Source organism: Mus pahari, chromosome 19 (assembly GCF_900095145.1).
Source record: "Mus pahari chromosome 19, PAHARI_EIJ_v1.1, whole genome shotgun sequence".
Lineage (NCBI taxonomy): Eukaryota > Metazoa > Chordata > Mammalia > Rodentia > Muridae > Mus > Mus pahari.
The window spans coordinates 30,872,854-30,900,260 of record NC_034608.1 but is presented as its reverse complement, the minus strand read 5'-3'; the positions used below and the strand labels follow the sequence as shown (position 1 = coordinate 30,900,260).

The following is a 27,407-nucleotide window of genomic DNA, read 5'->3' as shown; positions in this document are numbered from 1 at the left end:
CAAAATTTATCTCTGAGATACTTTCAGTTTATTGACATAGTGGATTTAACTTCACATTTTCCCAATTTTTTTTCATATTGGTTATACAATACCCAAAGTAAATAAATTGAACGATATTGTATATACTCCAAGCTTATTCATGTAAAATTTTCATGGCGTGCTTTAATAGACTATATTAAGGACAATAAGCATGGAGCAGGTTTTTTTCATTTCTTATAAGCCAAATGACTAAATAAAATTTTGACTTTTTACAACTTTACTTTCAGACATCTGGTATCTAAAATATTATACAGAGTACTTTGAAATCTTTAATATTAAAGTTTACTTGAATTGGTATGATGGCTCAACATCTCAAAGGCAGTTGGTGCCAAGCCAGGTGGCCTGAGTTAGATCCCTGGGACCTACAGGCTGGTAGGAAATGAGTGACTCCTGAAGACTGTCCTCTGATCTCTGTGTTCACCGTGCCAAGCACACTCCCAGGGCATGAATAAATGTCAATGAATACATGTAAAACAGATTTATGAACATGCTCCTTCATGGCCTCCTTGGACCAAGTCTCATTTCATATAGTTCTAAAGCTTTGTGTTAGCCCCAAGAGGAATTCTGAGAAGGAACTCACTCTTGATTGGTACAGACCCTGTTCACAGAAGACAGATTTCTGTTCAGAATTTTGTTTTGTTTGAGTGGTGGCAGTTACACTCATTTGTAAGGCAAAATTAAAGCCAGAAAGCATCAAGTGCTGACTAAATAGCAGAGAGAAGTTTCCTTATAATGCCATGGGATTCACACAGGCGCCCCTGGAATCAAAGCTCCTCCATCACCCAGCAGTAGTAGCAAGATTCTTCAAAAGCTGCAGTAAGCACCTGTAGGCATTCACAGTAGTAGCTGAGTTTGGTAGCTGTATACTCGATGGATCCCCAGGTGGGGCAGTCTCTGGATGGCCTTTCCTTCCGTCTCTGTTCTCCACTTTGTCTTTGGATCTCCACGTGGAGGGACCCATGGCTCCCTGTCTGTAAATACATTCAAATTCTCTGACACTGCTTCTAAAATCAATTTCGCTTCTTTCTGTTTTCGAGATGACTGTGTGGGCACCTGTAGAAGGGAATGGCCTTGTTGGACATCAGTGGAAGGAGAGGTTCGATGTGAAGGTTTAATGCCCCAGTGTGGGGGAATACCAGGACAAGGAAGCAGGAGTTGGTAGGTTGGGGGAGCAGTGGGAGTGGGGATGGGATAGGGGGTTTTCATAGGGGAAACTAGGAAGAAGGATAACATTTGAAATGTAAATAAAGAAAATATCTAGTAACAAAAAGTTGCAGCACGGTTAATGATCACAATGTAATTAAACAGAATTAAAGCTAAACTAGAAAGAATACAATCCCAGCAGTAAATACAAGGTGTACTTCTTTCTGCTGCTGCAAGCAAGGAAGCTTTGATTGTTACAAGAGTAACTTTGAGAGGAGTTGGGAGGGGCGCAGGGGGCTGCCTCTAGTGATCACAAGCTCAGTTCTTTACATTTATGTCTTCCTTTTCCATTTCATAGAGGATCATGGAAAGACCACAGAAAGCCGCTGAAAGGCACAGAGCCAGCAAAGAGGAGCTACCAAGGCCACAGTGACTTCCAAGAGCAGCCGGCAGTGAGGCTCAATGTGGTTTCTTTAACCCAAGACATCCCAAGCACCGTCATTTCTGTAGCCAACATCTCAAGTAATCAATGATCTCTTTCTCATTCAGCAACTTTAAAATCTATGTGTATGACATTCTGAATGTTGGATGCTCAGGGGCCATATGTGGTGGCCAGGTACCCTCTCAGATAACATGAAATATACCTGGCACTCTGGGAGCAATCCAGGAATAAATAGACAGAAAGGACAAATCAGGAAGCACAGAAAACAAGCTGACAACGCCCACCCACAAGTTGTCCAACTTAGAACAAAAACCAGATCCTGAGGAACAGAAGGAAAGGCCTGGGACTTTCTGGCCCTTGGACTCACATTGTCCTGTGTGCCTAACCCAGAGTTCTTCAAGTTCTGCCGGGAGGTCCAGCCCTTAGACCCGATGGTCCATCCAGCATTCAACCAGAACACAGCCCGGGAACTAAGGAATGCCCTGTGTTTGAGTGTGAGTCTGCCACTTGTGAATGGCTTGCTACACATACAGGCTGATGTCTGGCACTTGTGTGTGCAAGTGTGCATGAACGTGGAAGGATGAACACCCACTGTGTGGGGGAAGTGAAGAGATACAAGGGCAAGCCTGTGGTCATTCCCCAGAAATGGGGAAGGTTCTTTTGCAGAAAAGAGGCCCTGTTTTGTCACATGACTGCTCTGGCTACCAGTCCTATCATCCCTCCTCCCGAGGACCTCTGCACTTCCTCAGTAGATACCCTGCACATCTCCAGGGAGCCTGGTCCATACTGAGAGCCCAGCTTGTCCGTGCAGTTTACATCCTGATGGCCTCTCTCCACTACAGTAATGTCCAAATGACTGCCCTATAGTCTCCCTGGTTTGGGGCAGCCTGGAATGCTTAGAGAATCATGGGTTACAGGATCTCTTCCCCACTAATTGTTCACCTTTTTGCTTGTGTAAAACAATATTTCATTAAACTTCACATGTCTCTGAGCCCTCCCTATTGAGGCTATCAAGAGTCGGGAAGGCTCCTTGGCCGGATTGAGGTACAGGGGAGGCCTTATCCAGTATAGGAAGGCATGCTCTGCAGCCATCCTATCTTGAGTATGACCCTGCTACAAGTGACCTGGTGGTCTTCTTGATGTTTCCTGGGAACATGCTCCACCAAGAGAGAAGGCAGAGGAGACAGCAGTGGAGTCCTGTGAAGAGGCAGGGGACCTGTTAACAGAGCAGGATGCCACAGGCCTGTGATACTACACCTAGTAAGCTGACACAGGTGGATCACACTGAGTTCTAGGCCAGCTTGAGTTATAGAATGAGACCCAAAACAAAGCAAAACGCAATACACTGGAGGTCCCTGGGACCAAACATATTGAAGGAGAGGAGGAGATGTCATACCTAAAGCCCTGCCCGCCCCCTAGGTCCCCATCCTTACCACTAGGCTGTGAGCCTGAAGACCAGAGGGATGCACTCTCAGGTTCAGGTTCAGGTTCAGGAGCAGGCACACTACAGGCCACCCACTACTGGTCCCCATTCTCATCTCCTACACCAGAAACCACTATCCCCTGGCCAAAGAGCATCTTTTCACAGTCCAGGTGGCAGAGAAGCAGGTTGGGGAGGCAGGGAGGGAGGATGGCAGCGATGATATGAACCACTGATGCTTCTGTGAAGGGAGCTGAGGTGGTCTGCGAGTGCTGATGCAGTCAGCCTGCTTGCTTCTCTAGGAGGTGGCATTTGGAGTTCCAGCTAAGGAAAATGACCTTGGCATCTGTGGTTGTATCTCGCTCCACCTCTTCATCCAGTCTCTTTTCGGTGCACTTAAACTTGCAAGCAGCAAGAGACAACACAAAAGCCCTCACATCTTAGCCCTTTGAGCCAGACGCCCCACTTCAGAAGCCAAGGCTAGTCTGTAAAGTTTTCAAACCCTCTACTAAGAAACTGCAAACTCTCCCCTGCCCATGCCCTCCTCCAGTCCCCAACAACAGAAGCAGCTCAGGACATTGAAATGTGGCACAGACAGAAACACTCAAGACAAGGCTGCTCATGAATTCGGGTCGTATAATTTTCAGAGTCGACGTCTTGCAATGATGACATTACTCTGGCAGCCAAGGGTCCAGGGCGACCAGTCTGAGCAGCTGCTCCCAGCTTTGAAAGGCCCTGGACAATGGGTGCACTGTTCCCAGGGCTGCCCTCCGGCATTTGCATAGACTGTTCTGCCTGGTTGACCAGGGGCTGTCCGGCTCAGCATTGTCCACAGATCAGAGGTGACAGGATTCAGGTGAGAGCTGAAGCTGGAAGGCCTCCAGAGGGCGAGAGGACGACTGTCCTGGGAACCTTAGCTCAGGCTGCTTTGCAGAGATTCACGTGTTTGCTTTCGCTGCTAGAGAGGAAGAACCAGGAGACTTTTAAGCAGAGCTTGCAGAGGGAGCATCCTGGGGTACCCCCTCATCTAACAATCTAATAATGTGATGGACCAGTGGGTGGTCACTCTTGGATGTTTAATATGCTGCCAAAATGGAGGCACACAGTTTTCATGCCTGCGTCCTATGCCCGGCTTTTCACACCTACAGAGACATCGTTGCCCAGGCCCAGGGACCTCCAGCACCAAGTGGTATTTCCCTCGAATCTGATGCTTTGACCTCAGCAGAGAAAGTTTTTGTAGACAAGTATTCTCCCTAGAGCTTTGGCACCACACAGTCCACACCATCCTTTTTATTTTATTTTTTTATTTTTATTTTTGGTTTTTCGAGACAAGGTTTCTCTGTACAGTCCTGGCTGTCCTGGAACTCACTCTGTAGACCAGGCTGGCCTCGAACTCAGAAATCCACCTGTCTCTGCCTCCCAAGTGCTGGGATTAAAGGCGTCTGCCACCACTGCCCGGCTACAGCCTATACAGTCTTTACCTCGAATAGGTAGGACAAGGGGCTGGACAACTAGGACTTATTTCCATGCTCACAGTTCCTAAGTAAATATTACTAACCCTTGGAGGACCAGGATCCCGAAAGAGGAAATTCCAGGGGAGGGGCCTAAGGCGCAGCAGTGGGCGTGGTAGGGGTGAGACTGGGAGATCAAGATGGGAGGGAACATTTTTCTGCATCTGAATAGACCACTGTCTGAAGATTTGGCAGCACCGTTTTCAGGTTAAAAAGCTCTTTACATAGGCAGTTCTGTGCCTTTACTGAGAGCTAACCAACCTCTCTCAGGCCGGAGTCCCCACAGGCCTGTTTCCTTCTCCTCTTCCACATCTTCTGTGCGCCTAAGTGCCCGTGGACCCCCAACCCGAGCCCAAACAGGTGCTAGCAACTGTGCAGCAGCCACTGCAGGGAGCAGGCCAGCTGCTGGCCCCCGCAAGAACCTGGGGGAAGTTTCCATGTTCCCACCCGTGTTCACTGCGGATTGCAGCACCGCTCATCTTGGGAATATAGCGATTAATCCAGCCGCAGGTTTCCAGATAAGTGACTGTGATGGAGACTGTTGGCGAGAAAATAGACAATTATCCGCTGTTAGCTTTACATAAAGATCGCATTAACTCAAATTAGTTATCAGACAAAAGAGCGTCGGCAAGCGCGCCCTGCCCGCCCGCGCCCTGCACGCGGGCACCTCGGGGTGCAGCCGGGCAAAGCGTGGGGCTGGGCTGAGGCTTCGAGACGTGGGGCGGGGAGTGGGAGGACGCGGCGGGAGGGCTCTAGGCTGGCGTTACTCGTGCTGTGCTGGCCTGGATGGGGCGAGGGAGGGGCATAGGGGCAACCTACGGAGCCGGATCAGCCGGCCCCTGAACTACAACAGTCCCACCTCAGTCTGTCCCACGCTCGTCCCTTCTGCAAGCTCTACCCTGGGAGCCAGCTTGTCCCCGCGGCCTGCAGTCCTTTCGTCTCTGGCTGTGACGTCGTTAATTCCCCCCAGGCAGAGGCGACACTCCAGGCTCGCCACTGCCCCGCAGGGTGCACTGGACGACCTGGTGATCTGGTGCTGCGGGGCTACCAGCCAGTATTCCCCGCCCCTGCACCTCCCGCCGCCACCCACCACACTTTGTGAAGGTCGCTTTCGGTAGGACTCATAGAGAAGAAAAATGAGGACAAGCTGAGGGGGACCGGGCCGGAGCAGGGATGGGGTGGGGCTGAGAGTGGCCTGAGGCAGGACCATGTCAGTCCGGCCTCGATTACCGAAATTACGCACTGTCCACGCACTGAGCATCTTCGCTACCCTCGTTCTCCTGTATCCGAGTTAGCCTGGACACCGGCTTTCACCAGCAGGATGGATTTCGCCGACCGCTGTCGGTGGGAACAAACGCAGCGCCCAACATCCCGACGGGTTGCAACGCCCAGCGGGGTCCCCACTGCTGTGGGCGCGCACTGGCGGTGGCGCTTGCGCCCGGCCGGCCTCCCGGGCCCCAGGGTCCCCGGCCCCGCTGAATAGGGCGGATAATGACCCCCGGTTCCCAAGGCAGGCTCTCTGCTGCCTGGTGAGCCTTGGATTTGTGTGGTCCAAGCCTTTCCCAGCTTGTCCCATTCTGTCACCGGGATAAGGGGCTCCCTCGGCTCGTTTGCACCTGCGTCGCTTTTGGCTCCTTCAGGAATGCGCTGAAGCTTGTAATCAGCTTTGTGAAGCCATTGAGTGCACGGCTGAGTGAAACTTCCAAAGCTCGAGGAAAACTGGCCGGCTGAATAGGAGCCAGCATGGGGCTGCTCTCCAAGCCTCCGCGCTGCCAAATTCCAGCAGAGCGCCTCACAATCGCCTTCCCCACACTGAGAAAAGTGAGAAAAGAAAAGGGAAAATACCAGTCACCGGGGTTAGCTGTTTGTTCCCAGATTAATGGCAAGCGGCTCCCTCCTACTCCACCCCTCCACAAAGCTCACCAGTTCAGGAAATATGACGGGGGGGGGGAGGGCAGTTATTAATAGCTCCCCAACTGATGTCACACACACCCGGGCGGGGGTCTTCTGGGGCTCTGGAGAGGTCCTCCATTCCCAGTTGTTGAGCTGAGCTCCAACATCCACGTGTGCCTTAGACCCAGCAGTTGAAGCTCCTCTTTGCTTGAGTAGAGCAGAGGATGAAGCCATGTAGAATTCTTAGCCTAGGCTTCAGAAAGGAACCACTAAGCACCGGGGCTCCTTCTAAGCAGGCCCAGCAGGGGCACTGCCATGCTGGCCCCTTAGCAACAGGTTCCTGGACCTCTCCTTAGGGGAGCACTCTCACTTCCAAGGCTTCTGTAATACTGTCTCTTGGCGACTCCAGTAACAGAGGTGCCTGCAGGGTGACAGCCACTACAGGTGCTTCTCCTTCTGCTTCAGGCATCTGTGCTGTGACTTCTAAGAGCCAACTCCTTCAGACAAGTATTTCCATGTGCCTCAGAGGCCCTGGCTGGTTCTCTCCCACTCAAGGTTAGTGAAGGCTCCTCTCTGCAAAACAAAATCCTTACCAGTCAACAAAAGACCAGACAGCCTGCAAAAGGCAAAAACCGTCCTTCTCAAGGTCCAGGCATACCTGGATTCTGGATGGCTCCTCCTTGTGAAGCCACAGCAGGTTCCAGAAACAGTGCGTGCAGTGTCCCTGTGGACAGAGGCACCGCACAGTGTTTTACTTTGCGGATGGTGATCTGAACTCAGGTTTCAGAAAGGAAACCTAGAACCCTTTCTCTGAATCCTTGACTCAGCAAAGCCCCGTAGGAATCGCCCAGAGAAAAAGCAGAGGCCATCTTGGGATCGACACACAAAAACTTGCCTCACAATGGCTCTGGATTTTCATAGCTAATGAGTTCCTTCCACCCTGAACAGGAAGCCCGGTCTTTTCTGGGAGCACAGATACCCGGCTCTTGTTTGATCCGGATGTCCATGTATGCCCTCTAGCAAAGAGAAGCTCAGTCCTGTGGGTTCTTGCTGCTGTACCTTGCTTCGGGGGGGGGGGGGGGGCTCATGATGTCTGACTGTGGCTCTGTGCTATAAATAGTCCCCTGGTAGATCGAAAGGCTTAATGGGCCTCTTTAAATACCTAACTTATTATAAAGCCCTGGGGAGAATAACATTAACAGGCAGGAAAGAACAAGACTCAAGCTCCTCCTGTAGCAGTCCTATTACAGTGTTCTTGGTTGCAATCCTTACGGTGCAGAGTGGGCAGGAATTTTCCTATTTATACACCTTAATGTGCAGAGGGGGCTAGAGCACTTGAGAGGGTGTGAGAGACAGCCTGTCTGAGCAAGGAGGGAACTGAGCTTACAGAGGTGGAGGGAGCTTCCCAGAATTGCTCAGAGGATTGTGGCGACTTTCAGGTCCACCGGAAGGAGCTGCAGCTGGGCACTGTTCTGCATTCAACCATGCTTCGAAGTCTGGGAGGACTCGCGAGGAAGCCCTCCGTTTCAGACAGACCAGGAGGAAATGTGGGACTCAGAGCAGTGTTACCTGACTGGGAACCCAGACTGTACGTGCTTACTCAGAAACTCTGAGCCGCTTTGAACATTGCAACGCACACACGCCACCCACGCTGACATTCAAAGTTTACTTTTTTTATTGTAAAGTTCGGCTCCGTGCCTCCTGCAACCCCACTCATTCCAGCCACTCTCAGTCAGGAGGATCTGCGGCAATTCAGAAATTAGTGAAATTTTATTCCTGGTGGGGGGCACTGGATTAAGAGGCTGGGAGAGTGTGAAGCTAGTCAACGTGTAATTGCGTGATAAGGCTCTCACGAGGAATTTATTGGCCAAGTTGCTATTTCTATTCCTCCCTAATCTCGTTTAGCACATTCGCTCTGTGCAATCTGTCTTTATAATCTCCTGTAGCAGAATGGCAGCCAATGGAAGCTCGTGTGTTTGGAGAGTGCAGGAAATATGCAGAAGCGCGATAAACTGATGCTAATTACCCATATTTAGGGCAGCAAGTGCAGGAGATCAAGGTTTACAAATAACAAGCCAGAGCCGATGATGATGGCTTCCTTGTGTGGAATGTATCGGAGGGGACCAGATAAGGGTTTCACGGGCAGCAGGGATTTATTGGTCAAAGGCTGTACCTTCCACTTCCCCACTTTTATAGCAGTAAATTATTTCGGCTAAATTCGCCAGAACATCACTCTTTCTTTTGGCGATGTGCCGTGACTTGCTCTTTCTTTGTGTCCATTCAATGCAAATCCTTGTAGTTTAACATCAGCTGATAAGAAACAAATAATTGAAGTAATAGGTAATTCCCTTCGCACTGTGCATATAGGAGGGTCCCAGGAAAAATGAGCCAAGGTAAGGGGCAGGGCCTGAAAGCAAAGTGACTTCACCTTCAGCCCTCAGACCACATGGCTAGTACCATGAGCTCACAGCACCGGCTCCTGCCTGTGTGTGGCACGACCTGCTTGCTCACGAGGAGAATCACTTCCGGCATGGCACCCACAGAGCTGATACTCCTATCTGGAATCCTGATCAGATGATGACAACAATGACAATGACAACGAAGAAGAAGACCATCAAATAATAACCAAGCATAGCATTTCACCCCCTCACCACTTCAGCATGACTTAGTTTGCCATCAGCCCTGTGCCTTCTACAAATCCCGGCTCTGAGAACAGACACAGAGAGGTCAGCCTAGGAAGCCGGTGGCAGGTGGAGGATGAGGGTGGTTCTTGGCAATGCAGTAGTTGCTTCCTGTGGCCTTGAGAGAACATTGCACAGCCACCTGCTGCAAACCTGCACAGCAGCGGATTTAACATTTGTATGTTAAGTAAATGCAGCCCAAGGGCTTGCTTCATTCTTTGAGCAATTGCTAGGGTTTGTCTGTAGCCTTCTCAGTTGGTAGTGGAGATGGGCAAGGGGCATTCTCTGTTAGATACACGTGGCAGAATGCTCTTGAGATACAAGGAGCCATGCTCTGGTTTGGGGGTATAATTTACAACTCCTAAATAAGAAGGGGCTAGGAAGGATAGTTCATCTTGCCACAAATTATTTTTATTCTCAACCATACAGACCACGAATTCTGTGACGCTTACTTCCATGGGCATGAATGTTTCCTTGGTATTCCAGCAAGCCCGGGGCGTGTTTTTATTCCATGTACCACCGTGGAAGGGGGAAAAGGGGATGCCGGTGGCCGGCTGCTGAATCTGAGGGTGCATCCGACTCTAGAGAGGATAGACATTCCATGTGTGCATCTTAGAACCCAGAGCAATCGGGGCGAGAGGTTTAATTAACTGGATAATGAGTCTGTAACGTTTTGCCAAAAATATTTTTAAAACATGCCCATTGTTCTGTAAGAGTTAACCTGTTATGAATTAACAAGCATGCTAACAATAGTGTGTGGCTAACACAATATACACACCATTGTTGCACAGTATATTCTAAAATTATTCATTTAGTTGGGCATGGTGGCTCGAGCCTTTAATCTCAGGATCTGGGAGGCAGAGCCAGGAGGATCTCAGTGAGTATGAGAACAGCTTGATCTATATACTAAGTTCCAGGGCAGCCAGGACTGTATATAGGAACCCTGTTTCATATAACCACAATAACCACACTCTACTATTACTACTACTGATGATGATGATGATAATTTAATAATTTACTCGTTGGAGAAAACAAATATTCTCCCATTAGGAATAGTCAGAGAGGGGTGGGGCAGTTCAGGTTTCCTGGGAAACACATCGATTATAGAAAGAACCTGTTGCTCAAGTCATCTGGTAAGTTCACATTCTCAGAAGCCCATTGATCACCCCCACCTGAACATTCCTGTGCCAGAGTGAAGTGACTCACCTGGGCCATGCTTGCCTTTTTTGAGTTGACTTAGATCTGCAGAGCCAATGAGGTGATGTGATCACTTCCTCCCTTGGTTACAGGGACTTAGTTCACACGTCTGACAAGCGTCCAGCTTCATCTATATGTGTCTTGTATGCATTCCCGAGACAGCTTCATGGCTCCCTGAGCCCACTGGTTGTCTGTGAAAGTTAGTAACCCTTATTTTCAGAATACGTTAAGTTGACATGATATTAACCAGTCAGTCTGCACCAGTGGAAGCTGATTTAAAAAGTCTTTTTAAGTGAATGATTTCTTTTTAAATTGGTTCGTGTCCTGAAGACAGACACAGGGTCCAGCTTTGACCTCACAGTGTATCCCTGAAAAAGCATAAAGAGAAAAAAGTTATTAGATTATTATTATTAGTATGTATGTATGTAAAGTACATATGTCCCCTTCAAGTATGTACGTATGTATGCCTCTGCAGGTATGATAACGTGTGGGTGGGTGTGATCATGTGTGTGCCCTTGCAGGTGTATGTAGGTGTGTTTGTTCATGAAGGCATGGGCAGGTATGCTTATCTGTGCAGATGTGGGCATACTTGTGCAGATGTGTGTCCCTTAAGGTACATATAGGCATGTGTGGGTACACACAGGTATGTTTGTGTATGCGGTTATGAGCAGGTGTGGGCTCATGTGTGTGTACCTGAAGGTATATGTAGGTATTTTTGTGTGCAGGTATATGTGCACAGTTGTCTATGTAGGCTTGTGTCCCGACAGGTGTGGCAGGTATATGGAAAGGTGTGTGTGCATTGTTCATGGGTAGGCTTGCACCCTAGGGACCTGCAGCAGCAAGCACTTTGAATTCCTACCAAAGTGAAGCCCAGGAGGAGGGGAGCCCAGGAGGAAGTGCAGAGAATAGTAAATCAGAGGGATGGTCTAGGTCAATATCTTTCTGGGAACCCTGCTCTCCCTATGGCCCTGAACATGATTTCAGTGCTTACCTGCCAGGGTGGGGGTGGGGCGGCCTGTTCATACACCGATTCTGCCCATTCAGACACCCACGTTAACTCAGCACAGGATTTTTCGTCGTCAGCCTGGCTTTCAGGAACCCTGCTTCCTCCTCTTGCTGGATCTTCTTCACACACGCAGGGGATGCTTCGGCCGCTCATCTTGAATCACAGTCTCGTGCCTGCTGACAGCGGATGTTCGGGGTATCTGAAATAGACAGAACTCTGGTGATTGGCTTAGAACCGGACAGGGATGACTGCGGATAACGCACATGTGCTTCAAGTGTGGAAATACACTTTCAACTCCAATGACTCGAAACAGCTCCCAAAGAAAACAAACAAACAGAACAGGTGGGACTTCCCTGAAGTCATTCACCATGAGACGACTCACTCTGTGTCACTTCCAGCCACATCTCTACACTTTTTTTTTTTTTTTTATGTTTGAAGAATTAGAAAGGTTCTCACATCTTAGCCCTGTGGCAGTTGGTCCTCGACTCATTCTGCAGCCGCAGGGGCTGATGGGTCACCACAGGTCTCCTCTACAGACACACAAAGCTTGCCCTGGTGTCTACACTTTAGAGGTGGGATAAATACCAGGCTGAGCCAATCATTATCTGTGAGTTGATGTGTTAAATGAACCCGTTGCTTTAGAGGTTGTAAATGACAAGATTTTTACTGTTAGAGTAATTTCTGCCTATTTCCCGTTTGATATGTCAGACCCTCATGAAAAAGTCCAAATTTGTCTGCTTGACATACGTTAACACTTTCCCCCTGCTCTCCAGATTCTAGCTTAACTACTGTTTGCCTAGACGTCAGTCTACACCTGTGGGGTTTACCTCTCGAGGCCTCTGAGAGGTCCCCAGCCTCAACTCCAGACAGCACTGGTGTTTCAGCAGCTAAAGTGGGTGATTACTGGCATATTTACTGTAATTGATAAAAATCACAGGGAATGACACTTTTATTACTCACTGACACCAAACTAACACCTACAATGGATGGCTATGCCTACAGATCTATTAAAAAATATTCTTTAAAAAAAAAAAATCAGAACTTCTTGCTAGTCTTCGATTCTGTGAAATTATCTGGCCTCATTTTAATATACTGCATCTCTCTGGACCCAGGGAATTCCCTAGGCTTTGGACCTGTGTTTTTTTTGGGGGGGGGGCGGGGGAGGCTTAAATGAGCATCGGAGAAACATGCTTAGAGACTGGGGACATGGGAATGTACTAGACAAGATCTGAGAGGCAGTGTGGGCAGAGTTCCGAGGTGTCTCCTGATATCCAGTGTGTCTGTGGCTGGGGTGCAGGCCAGTGTCTATAGATCCCTTCTGTCATGGACCACTGAACCACGCAGCCTAAGCAGATAGAACACAGTCTCTGAGGAAAGGAAACACATTTTCTTCTCCACAGCCCCCTCCCCTTCCTCCTCCTCTTCCTCCTCCTCCTCCTCCTCCTCCTCCTCTTCCTCTTCCTCTTCCTCAAAGGACCATGCTTACCTGCCCACAGACTCAGGCAAGCAATAACTATCTACACAGACCAGAGCAGAGAAAGTTTCTATCAGTCGTGATGAGGGTCACGAAGAAAGATGTTGTTGTTGAAAACAAACTGGACTGCAGGGGCTTTGGGAGGGGGGCTTCAGGGGCTTAAGAGGGGCTGCAGGGGCTTGAGAGGGGCTGCAGAGGTTTTGGGAAGAAGCTGTAGGAATGGAGGAATCTCACACGCTGGGAATCCTATCACAAGAAGTCTAGAATGCCACCCTGTATGCTCAGCACTGTCCAGGTTGTCAGTCACAAGACCTGGAGGCAGTAGACTGATGAATTACCGAACCGGTAAGAGAGGAGAAGGGGAAAAGGCTAAAGTGCACCCTTTGGGGTTTGGGCTCCCACAACTGAGAGAGAGAATGCAACAGATACAAGGCAAGATGAGGGCCACTTGAAAATAACCAGAGAATTGGATGAGAGTTAGCTGTTATGCAAATATGTGGACAGCCCAATGGGAAAGGCTTCCAGTTAAGTTTGTAGTAGCGGAATAAGGAGATCCTAGGGAGCTACAGAATGTCTTATAGGTTGAAGTTATGTAAGGTAAGGAGGAAGCAGGGTGGCCTCCATGGCAGTGCTTGGCTCTAGTCAGGACTGGGCACTGGTGTGGACATGAAGTGGGCTTTAGGGCCTGAGATGTTAGAAGGGGCGGAGACTGGTGAGGACCAAGTGATGGAGGTCTGGGGAATGCACAGGGCAGTTTGGGCTGGGGTGTTTAGTGGGGCCAGAGTTCCTCAGGTATCTGCCATTGCCTTCACAGACTCCTTGCTCTTCATCTCATCCTCAAGGGCAGCTCTTGCTCACCCTGTGAGCGATATACTGGATTTCTGATATACCGAGGACCACTGTGAGACCAGGCAGATGGGGATTCAGGGGAAGATGGAAGGACCACCTTTACCTCAGACAGTAAGAAGGAGGAGGGTGGAGAAGGGACCCACGCTAACACATCCCAGGCACCAGACACTTTCAGCCTGTGGTTAATTCTCAGAATAAAGATGAGGTGGAAGTTTTCAAGGTCGGTGCTATCAAAAAGAAGCTAAGGCTCTGAAAACATAGCTAGTGCACAGACAGGCTCACATAGCATCCTGAATATATATCCCACGCATGCATTCACTCAGAGAGGCTATCCCCAGTCCAGGAGTTTGTTTTGCATCAGGAAAATGTAAGGACACTCTTGAAGGATGAAGCTTAAGTCTGGGGGATGGCTCAGCTGGCAAAGTGCTTACCATGTAAGATTGAAGACTTAAGCTCCATCCTAGCAGCTTGGTAAAAGCCAGGCTTAGTGGCATTGCCTCTAATCTTTGTGCTGAGGGAGGAGAGAGGTGGATTCCTGGGCCTCACTGGCAAGCCAGTGCAGCTGAACTAAGGAGCTCCAGGCTCAGTGAGAGATCCTGCTTCAAAAACTGAAGAGGAGAGGAATTGAAGAAGACACAGGGCATTGATGTCTGGCCTCCACATGCATTTGTGTATAAGCACACAAACACACACACATACACACACACAAACATACTCACACACTCACATACATACTCACACACTCATACACGCTCATACACTCACATACATACACATACTCACACACTCACATACACTCACATACTCACACTCACACACTCATACACATTCATACACTCACATACTCATACACTCACATACNACTCACATACTCACACTCACACACTCATACACATTCATACACTCACATACTCATACACTCACATACTCATACACTCACATACACACACTCATACTCACACACTCACACTCACACACATACTCACACACACTCATACATACACTCATACTCTCACACACATACTCACACAACACTCAGACACTCACATACACACTCATATACTCATACATTTACACACACTCACACATTCACACACACACTCATATACACATTCACACACTCACACATACCCACTCACACACTTACGTACATGCACACATACTCACACATTCACACACACTCACTCACACACTCATATACTCTTTTTTAAAAAAATATTTATTTATTTATTATATGTAAGTACACTATAGCTGTCTTCAGACACTCCAGAAGAGGGCATCAGATCTTGTTACGGATGGTTGTGAGCCACCATGTGGTTGCTGGGATTTGAACTCCGGACCTTGGGAAGAGCAGTCGGGTGCTCTTACCCACTGAGCCATCTCACCAGCCCACACTCATATACTCTTACACTCATGCACACATACACACTCACTTATACACTCACACACATACATACTCACCCACTCACACACTCAAGCATACTCATGTACATACTCATGTATATACTCATGTACACACACACACACTATTAAGCTAATCTGTATTCCTTAAAAACTTTAAACATTCTGCAATGTGGTATCCATCATTCCAGTATATAATTTAAAAATGATTAGATATGTCAAGAAATAAGAAAATATGACTTGAGAGAAATCAGCCCACAGCATCAGAGTTGAGAGGACGGAGGAGGTAAACTAAGTCCACTGCTATAAAGAGGGTAAGCCCCCGATGGGGAAAACAAGAGACAGACAGACTATGAATTCCATGAGATTTCAGACCTGAGTGATCCCAGCTGAAGACGAGCATCTGTGAACGCTCTGTCTACAGTGGTTCTGTCTGTAAATATAAAGGCGTAAGGCAGCCATGCTGCACTGATTCCAGCCCTTTCCTGCAAGGTAGCCTGCAACTTCCAGAGTGGATTCTGGGGTGGCTGGTCTTGGCCATCAACTTGACAGCCTCTTGAGTCAACTAAAACAAAAGCTACTGGGCACCCCTGTAAGGGAGTTTTGTTTTGTTTTATTGTTTTGTGTAGCCCTGGCTGGCCTGGAAGTCATTATGCAGAGCAGGCTGGTCTCAAACTCTCAGATCTGCTTGCCTCTGCCTCCCAAGCGCTCTTTCTTGTTCAGGTTATTTCAAACTGGAAGACCCATTGCGAATGCTGAATGCTATAGGCCCCTTCTGGTAGCAGACAGGAAGTGCAAGGGACTGGAGAGGCCACAGGTTGCTTGAGAGCGCATGTTGCTCTTTGTAGTTGCCTGGGGACCTGAATCCAGCTCTCAGCATCCACTGGGTAGCTCACAGCACCTCTAGCTCCAGCTCTTGGGGATCCAGCCTTTACGGGCACCTACACTCTTGCAAAACCCCCCACACATAGAAATACATGCTGAAAAAGAAAATATATCTTAAATGAAATTTAAAACAAAACAGGAATGGATTTTTTTTTTCCTTTTTTGCCTACTGGCTGGCCCTCACACTCAGTAGCTAGTTCATCTCTCTTGCTGCTTGGCATGCCTTCTCTGATATGAGGCTGGAGAGCAGCAGCTCTGCAGGGACCCCCTCAGCCTCCGGCGCCAGACTGGGAGTGCTGAGACATCTATTGCCAGATTCTCTGCCTTCAAGTTGTGAGGTAGCGAGCGCTTCCAGGCATCATCCTGTGAGCCAATCTAACAGATACCCCCCTTTTTTTAAAAAAAAAAAAATTTTATTTATATGAGTACACTATGGCTGTCTTCAGACACACCAGAACAAGGTATTAGATCCCTGTTATAGATGGTTGTGAGCCACCATGTGGTTACTGAGAATTGAACTCAGGAACCTCTGGAAGAGCAGTCAGTGTTATTAACCCCTGAGCCATCTCTCCAGCCCTAACAGATACCTTTTGAATCTATATATTAGTTCATCAGTTCTGCTTTGAGATCTTGGAGTTCATTTTGTAAAAGTCTGACTTTCTTTTTTTTAAGACGTATTTATTTTATGTATATGAGTACACTGTAGCTGTCTTCAGACACACCAGAAGAGGGCGTCAGATCCCATTACAGATGGTTGTGAGTCACCATGTGGTTGCTGGGAATTGAACTCAGGACCTCTGGAAGAGCAGTCAGTGCTCTTAACCACTGAGCCATCTCTCAAGTCCCTCCAACTTTTTGTCTGTTTTAATGTTGAAAATTTTGCCTCAACTTACGGAATCTGCAATGACTTGGGGACTCCAGAAGGAAGAGTGTGCACCGGGGAAGTCAGGCGAGATTGTGGTTTTCCTTTACGCTGTTAGTTAACATTTGAGATAAGCAGGAGGGCCTCGCTGTGTGTAGAGGCTCTTGGAGTTAGGAGTTAGTCAGTTTGATATATATGCAGAGTGTTGGCCATGCCTGCTGTACTGACTAGTTTTGTGTCAACTTGACACAAGCTGGAGTTATTACAGAATAAGGAGCTTCAGTTGGGGAAATGCCTCCATGAGATCCAGCTGTGGGGCATTTTCTCAATTAGTGATCTAGGGGGAGAGGCCCCTTGTGGGTGGGATCATCTCTGGGCTGGTAGTCTTGGGTCCTATAAGAGAGCAAGCCAGGGGAAGCAAGCCAGTAAAGAACATCCCTCCATGGCCTCTGCATCAGCTCCTGCTTCCTGACCTGCTTGAGTTCCAGTCCTGACATCCTTTGGTGATGAACAGTAATGTGGGAAGTGTAAGCTGAATAAACCCTTTCCTCCCCAACTGCTTCTTGGTCATGATGTTTGTGCAGGAATGGAAACCCTGACTAAGACACCTGGGTATCTTCACTCAGGTGACCAGGCCTGGGTCTCTGTTCCTGGACAGGATGCTGTGTTTCCAGGATGCTGTGCAAATAAGCCAGGCATGCACCCCCTTGTTCAATGGGGAACACACGCCCTAGCCAAATGCTATATTGGAGCAACAGCTACCATGCACCGTGGAAAGTTGGGTTCTCCTTTTGCAGTTTTGTTGGTACTGAACTGGTGTTCTTTTTAGATATATGTAAAAACATTTCTCCCCAATTTTCTTTATTTTATTGAAAGCAAGCTATACCATCAGAGGACCCAAAATGTAATTTTTGGCTAGGTGTGGTGATGCACACCAACACTCAAGAGACAGGCAGGCAGATCTCTGAGTTCAAAGCCAGCCTGGTCTACTTAATAAGTTTGAGGCCAGCCAGGGTTACATAGTGAGATCCTGTTAAAAACAAAAGAGAGTTGGCTGGGTGTGGTGGCGCACGCCTTTAATCCCAGCACTTGGGAGGCAGAGGCAGGCAGATTTCTGAGTTCGAGGCCATCCTAGTCTACAAAGTGAGTTCCAGGACAGCCAGGGCTACACAGAGAAACCCTGTCTCAAACAAACAAACAAACAAACAAACACTGAAAGAGAATCACATTTGCCTGTTAAAACCCTGAATGTGGTAGCTACCATTCACTGGTGCCTGAGGGTAGCAGGAGGCAGGTGTCTGAGGGTCGCCAGCTCTGAGCCAGTGGGCCCTGGGAATCTAATGACGTTGGAACCCTGATCTGGGCAGAGTGCACCTGGCCAGCAAACCTGGCCAGCAAACCTGTCCTGCGTGATGCCGGCCTGCGTGACGGCTCTGGTTCTGCAGCCCTCTCAACCTCGGGGATCATACACTGTCGGGGTTTTACTCACATTCACCAAAGTGAGTCGCCCTCAGAGTAACCACAGACCCCCTCCTTTCACAGAATCATATATGCCAGAAACAGGTTTGGTTAATAGAACTCATTGTTTTGCAAATCACATTTGGTGGGAGGGCCGTGGGGAGCTTGAAAGAGTTTTGCAAACCTTGTTTGATCTCTGACATCCATGCTGATTTAGGAAATGATCCCTTAATCCTATGAGTTCATCTAATCAATTTCTCATTGAACTACTGAGTATCCTGAGCTTCAGACTGAAGCCCTCGTGTGGGAAGGCTGGAAATACGTGATTTCCGGAAGGTTTTCCTGAGCAGATATTTAACAGGAATTTGGATTTTCTTGCTTCAGCTCCTTGTCTGATTCTGAAAGACAGCCACGAGTGTTCCAGCCTTTGTGTTCTGGCTGTGTGAGGAGATGACACTTTGGGAAGTGCTGTACCTGTCTGCACATGCCTGTGACACATGCTCCAGGCTGGGCAGCGAGCATGAGATTACCCCATGACTGGTTGTCCTCCCATTTGACACCTTTGATTTAAGACAAATCTAGGGAGCAGCTGACCTTTTGGGTAGCGCCTGTGGGTGTATCAAATATATATGTGTATGTGTATTTGTATGTGTATTTGTGTGTGTGTGTGTGTGTGTGTGTGTGTGTGTGTACGTGTGTGTATAAAATTCCAGCATGGGGCTTCCTCTGTTCAGGTTCTGAACCTTGGACAGTGTCTTGCCATAAAAGTCTACTAAACTGATTGATTCTGATATCTCTAAATCCATTCCTTTCCATGTGCAGGAAATTTATGCCTGTTTTTGGCCACAGTTGTTGCTTTTGACTTTATTTGGGGTCTTTTGCTCCAGCATCAACCTTTTTCTTAGGGATGGAGAATGATAAATCAACACTGTATACCCTAGGGATAATTTCTACCCTGAATGCCTTAGAGTGTGACTTACGAGTCACCAAAACCTTTGAGTCAGTCATCTTTCCACAACAATCCCTTGGCTGCCGCTCCCTGGCTGAAAACTAAGGACTCATGCCTGTGGATGAACTGCAATGCTTATATGCAGTCCTCGGCTGGCTGTGATTATCGTCTTGTGTCCTCTGGCCATGTGCTGGCATGGAGACCTGGCTTCAGCCACCTCAGGATCACTCGGTCCATATTGCTTGGATGATGTGAGCACGGTGTGAAAGTTGTTTGCCCTAAGACTTGGAAACTGAGTAATGCCTAGCCATGTTCAATGTTCTGAAATTTTCTATTGACATTTTTTTCCATTTTCAGAAACCCCCTAAGATGAGAATTAGGTGACAGAGGAGAAAGGAGGGGACGGGAAGGGAGGAGAAGGGGGGGAGGACATGTGAATGATCCATTTTGTGGGCCTGCGGGAGGAGGAAGGGTGAGAAGACTTAAGAAAGCTGAGGGCAAATGTGCAGAATCATAAGAAGCACACTGGTTCTTACAGCAGAGCCACAGGGGCCCAGATTATAGTTATTAGGTTCTGAATGACCCGCTGAAACCCCCAAGGAGAACCATTGGTCCAGAAGGACCTTCCCCAGGCTGGTTTTGGCAGCTATCCCACCTCCAACACAGCAAACTAGTCTGAATGGGCCACAGCAGGTTTCTCTACAGAAAACTAGGCTGGGTGGACAGTGGAGGCTAAGACCACGGACATAGACCAGGGAAAGGAGAAAACAGGAAGCAGTGATTGAGCAAAGTCCACAGACTGGATTGCAGGTCCCTCCACCCCACCCAGCACCAAGAATGATCCCAGCGAATGCAGAATTCTCTGCAGAAGTAGAACTCATGACGGGGAGACAACCATAAGTAGATGATATTTGAGTGCCTCTGCGGCAAAACGTTTAAGTCATAGCCTACTGAAAAGCTTCCATGTGTCGGGTAGTCCACACCTGAGGCCCTGGCCAGATTTCTTAATGTCTTGCTTTAAAATAGTAATACATTTTAAAGGTTGCTAGACATTAGCAGAGAAAAACCTCCATATGAAAGATTGCATCTAGAACTAACAAGTCAAGGGGAATCAGAAAAGGTAGAACAGGAAGTATTTCCGAGAAATAAAACTCAGAAGGGAGGTAGTTAATTCTTAAAACAAAGCTCATACAATATTTGAAACAAAAGACAAACTCAGAGAAAAAAGGCCTGGAGTATATAAATATGATCACCAAATAAAATAGATGTGGGACAAGGGAATGATATCCACAAGGGACTGGGCAGTAAAAAGAAACCAGAACAGAAAGAGAAATATAAGAGAGAAGAAAATTATGAAAATCTCAGGATGAGCTGATACAGAAGTCATCACCCTAATAAGAATTTTACAAAGAGAAAACAGAAAAAAGACATACAGATTTCTCAGAATTGAAGTGTATGTTTTCAAGATTGAAAGAACACATAAAATTCCCAGCACAATAGATAAGAAAAGATTCGTGGTCCAAGCCCATGGCTGTGCAATTAAAAACAACAATAACAACAACAACAACAACCAGAAATTAAAGAACTAAAAACCCAGAAAAGGCTGTAGATTGGACTTTAAAATAAAGCCAGAGAAACAAACTAGGCCACTTGTAAAGGACCAGGAACCAGCTTAGAGGCAGTGCCCACAGACTCCTGGTGGCTGGTGGCTTCCCATCAAGAACCAAGCAGTGTCTGAGCTCCCTCTGTCCACTGCCACGCACGTGATAGCACGAGAGAAAGAGGTATAGCTGCTTTTCTCTACCTCAAGCCCGAGAGGAAATCGTTCAGTATAAATATGGCAAGGGATGGACAGGACTGGCTCCTGAGAACTACAGAAGATCACAAAGAGAAAATCAAGAGTGCTTAAATAAGTGGGTTAAAAGATCAATATAGTGAAGATGTCAATGTCTTCAAAATTCACCTGTAAATTATAGGAAATCCCAAAGCTGCAGAGAGTGCATGTCTTTTCAGGGACTGTCTTGTCTTACAAAGGATTGGACTCAGAGCCTGGTACATGCCAGGCAAACACTCCACCACTGACCTGGAAGGACAAGGTCTTGGTAGGTTAACTAGGTGGGCTCAAACTTTGTTCCTCTTCCCTCAGCCTCCTGAGCAGCAGGAGACAGGAGCATAGCACCATGCCCAGCCAAATAGAAGGAACTTCTTTGCTTGTATTTATTTGAGGGGAAAGTTAAAAATTGTATATGGAAATTTAAAATACATGGAGGAACTAAAACACCGTCTTACTACCTGTCTGTGAGGCATATTGGAAAAATACACAAGGACTGGGTGATGCTGGCACAAGACAGATCAGTAGTGTACAACTGAGCCATAAAAGTAGAACTAGGCACATGTGGCCAGTTGATTTGCATAGATGTTGCCTTAATTACTACTAGTACTTATACTTACTGACTGACTTACTTACTTACTTAGTTAGTTACTTACTTATACTTACTGACTTAGTTACTTACTTACTTAGTTACTTACTTATACTTACTTACTACTTATACTTACTGACTTAGTTACTTACTTATACTTACTTACTTACTACTTATACTTTCTGACTTAGTTACTTACTTACTTAGTTACTTACTTAGTTAGTTACTTACTTATACTTACTTACTACTTATACTTACTGACTTAGTTACTTACTTACTTAGACTTACTTACTTACCTAGACTTACTTAGTTACTTACTAATACTGACTTACTTACTTACTTACTTGCTTGCTTGCTTTACTTATAGACAGGGTCTTAGTATGAAGCCCTGGCTAGCCTTGGTCAGGCATCGACTCTCAAACTCCTCATCTCTGTGCCATAGCTCACAGGCTAGGATTGTGGGTATAGGCCACCACATCTGATTTTTCCAATTGATTAAAAAAAATTTTAATTGTTTTTATGTATAGGAGTGTTTTGCCTGTATATGTGTCTGTGCACCACATTTGTGTCTGGTGCCCAGAAGAGGTCGGAGAGGAACACCAGCTCTCGTGGAACTGGAGTTAAACTTGGTTGTTAGTTGCTCTGTGGGTTCAGAAAATCAAACGAGGGTTCTTTGCCAGAACAAGAAGTGCTCAACTGCTGGGCCATCTCCATGGCCCCTTGGTTGAATTGATGTTTGATGGAAGCTGAGGCAGGGGAAAGGAGGAAAAGGGTGCCTTCAAAATACCAGACTAGAACAAATGTGCAAGAGATATAACCTTCCCTCACACCATGAGCCACTGTGTGAGCAGGGACCACATGTTAGTAAACGTCCTTTGACAGAACTCCCTGTGTCCTGGCTACTGGAGAGCCCACTTGCCCATGGGATATTGAGAACGCTCAATACGGCCCTTGCAAAGAGACACTGCTTTACTTTATTTGTGTTTATTTTGAGACGGCTTCAGATGACCTAGAATTCACTGTGGAGAATAAGCTGGCTTAGAACTCAGAGTGACTCTCCTGTCTCAACTTCTTATGTTCTGGGGTTCCAGTTGTATACCGCCATGTTTTTCTTTATTTATTTTAACTGGATATCTGCTAAGTGTATTTGTTTTAGATTTGTTTATTTTCTGTGTGTAGGTATTTTGCCTGCAGGTATGTCTGTGCACATGTTACATGTTGTGCCCTTGGAGGTCAGAAGAGGAAGTTGGAACCCAGAGAGATGGAGTTACAGGTGCTTGTGAGCCATGATGTGGGTACTAAGAACCAAATCCAGCTACTTTGCAAGAGTTAACATGTGGTCTTAACCACTAAACCATTGTTCCACCCTCCTACATGTAAAACCTAAATAGATGCATGTAATAATTGGCTACTGAATTGGACAGCACATTCTGGGGCAAACTTGGGAAAGAAAATTATAGTAACTTGGAATTTGGCATGGATTTCTTAATCATGATACAAAAAGTTTGGGGTATAAAAGGAATTGGTAAATGAGGCCTTCATTAAAACTCCTCTAAACGTTTCTTCTTCAAAAGACACAACATTTGCTGAACAACTGTGTTGTATTCAGAATATATGAGATCTCTGGCAGGGCGTGATTCTCACCTTGAACCTCAGCACTTGGGATATGGAGGAAGGCTGATCAAGGCTCTTAGGTCAGCCTCAGAGGTAGTAGATTCTGTCTCAAAAAGTAAAACAAAGTAACTTTTAAATTTTCATAATATAAAAATAACCCACAAACATGGCTAAAACACAACAGAGATGTCAGGGTGACCAGTGGGCACCTGGGAAGAGGGTGCCGGGGTTAGTAGTAATTGAGAAAAGACAAATTGAAACCACAGTGGGATAACACTACATGTTCAGTCATAGAGCTAAGACGGAAATCAAGTGTGGATGTGGATGTGGATGTGCATGTAGATAGTTGGAACCTTCAGGCCTAGCAACATCATCACCTAAACTGAACAAATCCAGCCAGAGAAAGGATCTGCTCAGCTAGTACAGTCCTTGACATGTATGCACAAGATCTTGGGTTTGACTCCCAGGACACATAAGAAGTAAATACACTAAAAAATCTCAGCACTGGGAAGTTGGAGATGGAAAGATCAGGAGTTCAAGATCACCCTCAGCTTCATGGAGGGTTTGAAGCAGCCTGGATTAGACCTGTCTCAAAAAAAAAAAAAAAAAAAAAAGCAATTCAATTTAAATCAAACAAACATATCATAGGATATGCCCTCCTGCTCCTAAGGGTTAGCAGAAAGGTATGAAAGCATATGTCTTTATATGAACTTATTTTCAAATTCACAAAGTAAAACTGAAAACAAGTACTTGCCAATTGGTGAGTAAATAGATTGTGGTATATAGACACACAGCAGAATATTACTTAACAACAACACAAAGGAAAGAAAGAATAAAAGAACAAAAGAACAAAAGAACAGAAGAAAGGACCTACTGATACCCATACTATAATGTGGATGAATCTCAAAATTATTATGGTAAATAAGTGAAAGAAATCAGGTTTAAAAAAAAGGAGAGAGAGAGAGAGAGAGAGAGAGAGAGAGAGAGAGAGAGAGAGAGAGAGAAGAGAGAGAGATATTACAAAAATCGGCTGATAGAAACTTCTAGAAATTGCAAAACATTCTGTAGTGATAAAAAGCAGCATGTGGTTGTCTGTGGATAGAAGTGCTGTGGGTGGGGGCAGTTGAGGAGAAGAAAAGAAAAGTTGAGGGTGGTATATTAAATATGTCCATTGTCTTGATTGTGGTCCTGCTATTTTGTCTAACCTCATCAGATTTATACTATATTGCCACAGCTTATTTACAAATCAAGTATCCACAAACAAACTACATATATTTTTTAAATAGGTAAGGACTGGTCTCAAGTAACACAATAGATGGGAAGACAAAATCTCAAGGGAACATTTTCATACTAATATTTCACTTGAATCCTATACCCAGCTAAAATACCACTCTTGTCTTGCTGTCATTTAGAAGAGATCACCTGCCAAAACAAGGGTGGGAAACAAGGAGACAAAAACTGAGGGATCTGGGGGTGGGGGTGGGGGTGGGGGTGGGGGATGTAGCTCATCTGGTAGAGAGCTCGCTTAGCACATGTGAGATTGGCTCTGTCCTCAGCACCACATAACTCTGATGTGTAGCACACACCTGTCATGAGAGCACTCAGGAAAGAGAGGCAGGAGGAACGAATGTTCAAGACCATCCTTAGAGGAGAGTTGGAGACCAGTGTGAGATATGCAGGATCAGCAAGGGGTCCACAAACTTGAGAACTACATGGAAGAGAGATGGACCACTGTGAGGGAAGTGGCAGTGCAGCACTCTCCAACCTGAAGCAAGTAGACACACAGTGGCCCCTGAAGGGCTGGCACCAAGGAGCTGACCTGAGGGCGCTCCCACTCTTCTGCATCTGGCACTGTCTGTTTGCTCTGCAAGTAACAAAAAAAGTAAGCAGGTGAGCGATCTCAGCAAACAAGGCCACGAGTGATGTCAGAGAGCCCAGTCCTGCCGCAAAGGAAATACGATCAGCCTCAGCCGTGAATAGGGCTGTCTATTCAAAACAAACTCCTAATGTCAATGGAACTAACTGGGATTCACCTGCTGTGAGAAAGATGGGTGGTGGTGGGGAAGATAGGAAAATCCAGGAAAGTCTCGGGTTGTTACCAAGGTCTGACTGGGAAATGACTCCAGCAATCAGATCAACACCAAGCAGTGCCGGCTTGGGATGCAGAAATATAGATAGAAAGATGTGGGGGAGATGTCCAAAGATTTAAGAAGCGGCTGCTAGGAAGTGCAGTTGGGGTAAGGAGAGCAAGGAGCTGCTGGGCACCTTGAAAGCCTGGCAGCGCTCTCGGTCTTTTGTACAGTGTTCACGTGTATTCCATTAATCATAAACACTAGACCCTGTTCTCGCTAGATTCCTTAATGACACGTCCTTTGGTAGATGACTTAACTCCTGGTTTCTTTTGAGGGCCTGGTATAGTTAAGTTAGAGGGTGCACACTTAGCCTGCTGGAAGCCCGGGGTTCGATCTCAGAAGTGTGGGAGGGTTGGAGAGCTGCTATCTGCTGTGTGGTATTGTCTCTGCACTTCCTTCCTTCCACGGGAACGAAGGTGATTTACAGCGGCACGTGTGATTCCACGAAAAGAAATTGGATTAAGGATAAGTAAGGGAAAAAAAATGAGGTAAGTCTAGCATGGCATCCCAGAATTGTTCAGTTTCCTTCCTCTGGGACTGTGTCCCCAAGGGGTGAATTTCACATATGTGCTACCCTGACACGATGACCCATCTCTCCCCTCCAGCCTTCTGCGACTCCCACCACACAGGCAGCAGATTATTAACTTGGGTGACTCAGGTCAACTGGAGGGCAGCTGCCCAGCTGTGTGAAAGGCTGCTGCAGAGGCCTGGGAGACGCTACACTGTTACACTGTGTGAGAGCTTGCAGGGCCATAGTACCTGTTCTGGAGAGGGGGGGGCAGGACCTCAGAATGCACACAGCATTTACCAGGAAAGACGGCTCACCTCACCGTCAACAGTGGCTTGAACTGAGTTTCCCAGAGAGAGCTTAAAGTCCTGACACAGGACACTTGGTGGCTAAGCAAGGTCTTTGCAGGCAGACAGGTCAGGACAGGGTCATCTGTGAGGCCCTCAGCTAGTGACTTTTGTCTTTAAAGGGGTTTGGGAAAATGTGATCACTCAGTCAGTAATGCTTATATAAGCATAAGGGCCTGGTCCCCAGAACCCACTTAAAAAGCTCAACCTCAGTGCTGGGCAGTGACAGGCAGATCTCTGAGGTTCACTGGTCAGCTCTTACAAGACTACTTGGTGAGATTCAGGCCCATGAGAGAACCTGTCTCAGAAATCAAGGTGGACAGTGATTGAGTAACAGCATCTAACATCTTCCTCCACAGGCAAGTGTGTATACAGATGCATGTGCACCCTCCCCTGAATGCATACATACTCGCATACATACATACAGAAGAAAAAAAAAAAAAAACGGAAAAGAAAGGAAAGGGACTTAGATGCCGGCACTCACAGGGGCCTTTATACACAGCAAAGATGGAGGCAAAAAACCAATGTGGCTTCTACAAACCAAGCAATGCCAAGTCCCAGGGCAGCACCCTCCGGAGAGTGTGGCCATGTCTTCCTACATGCCAGATAAAGGAACCTACCACGCTCACATCGTGAGCTTAGTCTTTTCCACAAAGCTGTGGAGGATAAGTTTTGTTCTGCAAGGCTCCCTGCATGATGCTCTGTCATGGGAGTCCCAGAGACCAGCTCAGAGGGTGTCTGTCTACACAGGCAGTGCACATAATCCTCTGACTTAAAATAGTTCCAGCAGTCTGCGGACAGCAGGACCCTAATTCCAAATCTGCTTGGGACCTGTGATGTGCTCCTTCTGCCCCCCCCCCCAGGAGAGGTCCCTGGGGACCCCATGTCTGCTAGAGTGTAGGTCTGTCACTAAAACTTGACTTTTCTAGTATGTGTCCTTGGCAGTGGCTTCTCTTGTCTCTGCCCATGATTTCTCTCTTGCTTCTTGAAATCCTCTTATTTCAAATTCCTTTAACATCACACACGTTTGTTTCTTAACCAGAGTTATATTCTCTATTTGTTCCTACAGTCCAGACTTTGTGATAGACACATACAAGGTTTTGCTTTTTGTTTTGTAACATCTCTTCAGTCAGGTGCGATGAGACGGTCAGGACAGAGTCGGCTTCACCTGCTCTG

The 27,407-nt window shown here is 46.9% G+C and overlaps 1 long non-coding RNA gene and 1 pseudogene across 2 annotated transcripts; both read right to left on the bottom strand.

Annotated features, from left to right (window-relative positions):
* Positions 1–3,159: 3,159 nt before the first annotated feature.
* LOC110336828 lies at positions 3,160–6,688 on the bottom strand (annotated as a pseudogene). The gene is made up of 3 exons (XR_003842541.1): positions 6,479–6,688; positions 5,799–6,367; positions 3,160–5,093 (listed from the first exon to the last, which is right to left on the bottom strand). The product of XR_003842541.1 is annotated as an uncharacterized LOC110336828 (transcript).
* A 115-nt stretch (positions 6,689–6,803) lies between these two features.
* LOC115062613 lies at positions 6,804–27,407 on the bottom strand. Its single transcript, XR_003842565.1, has 4 exons — positions 27,326–27,407; positions 11,318–11,531; positions 10,336–10,694; positions 6,804–7,021 (listed from the first exon to the last, which is right to left on the bottom strand). It is a non-coding gene; the product is annotated as an uncharacterized LOC115062613 (long non-coding RNA).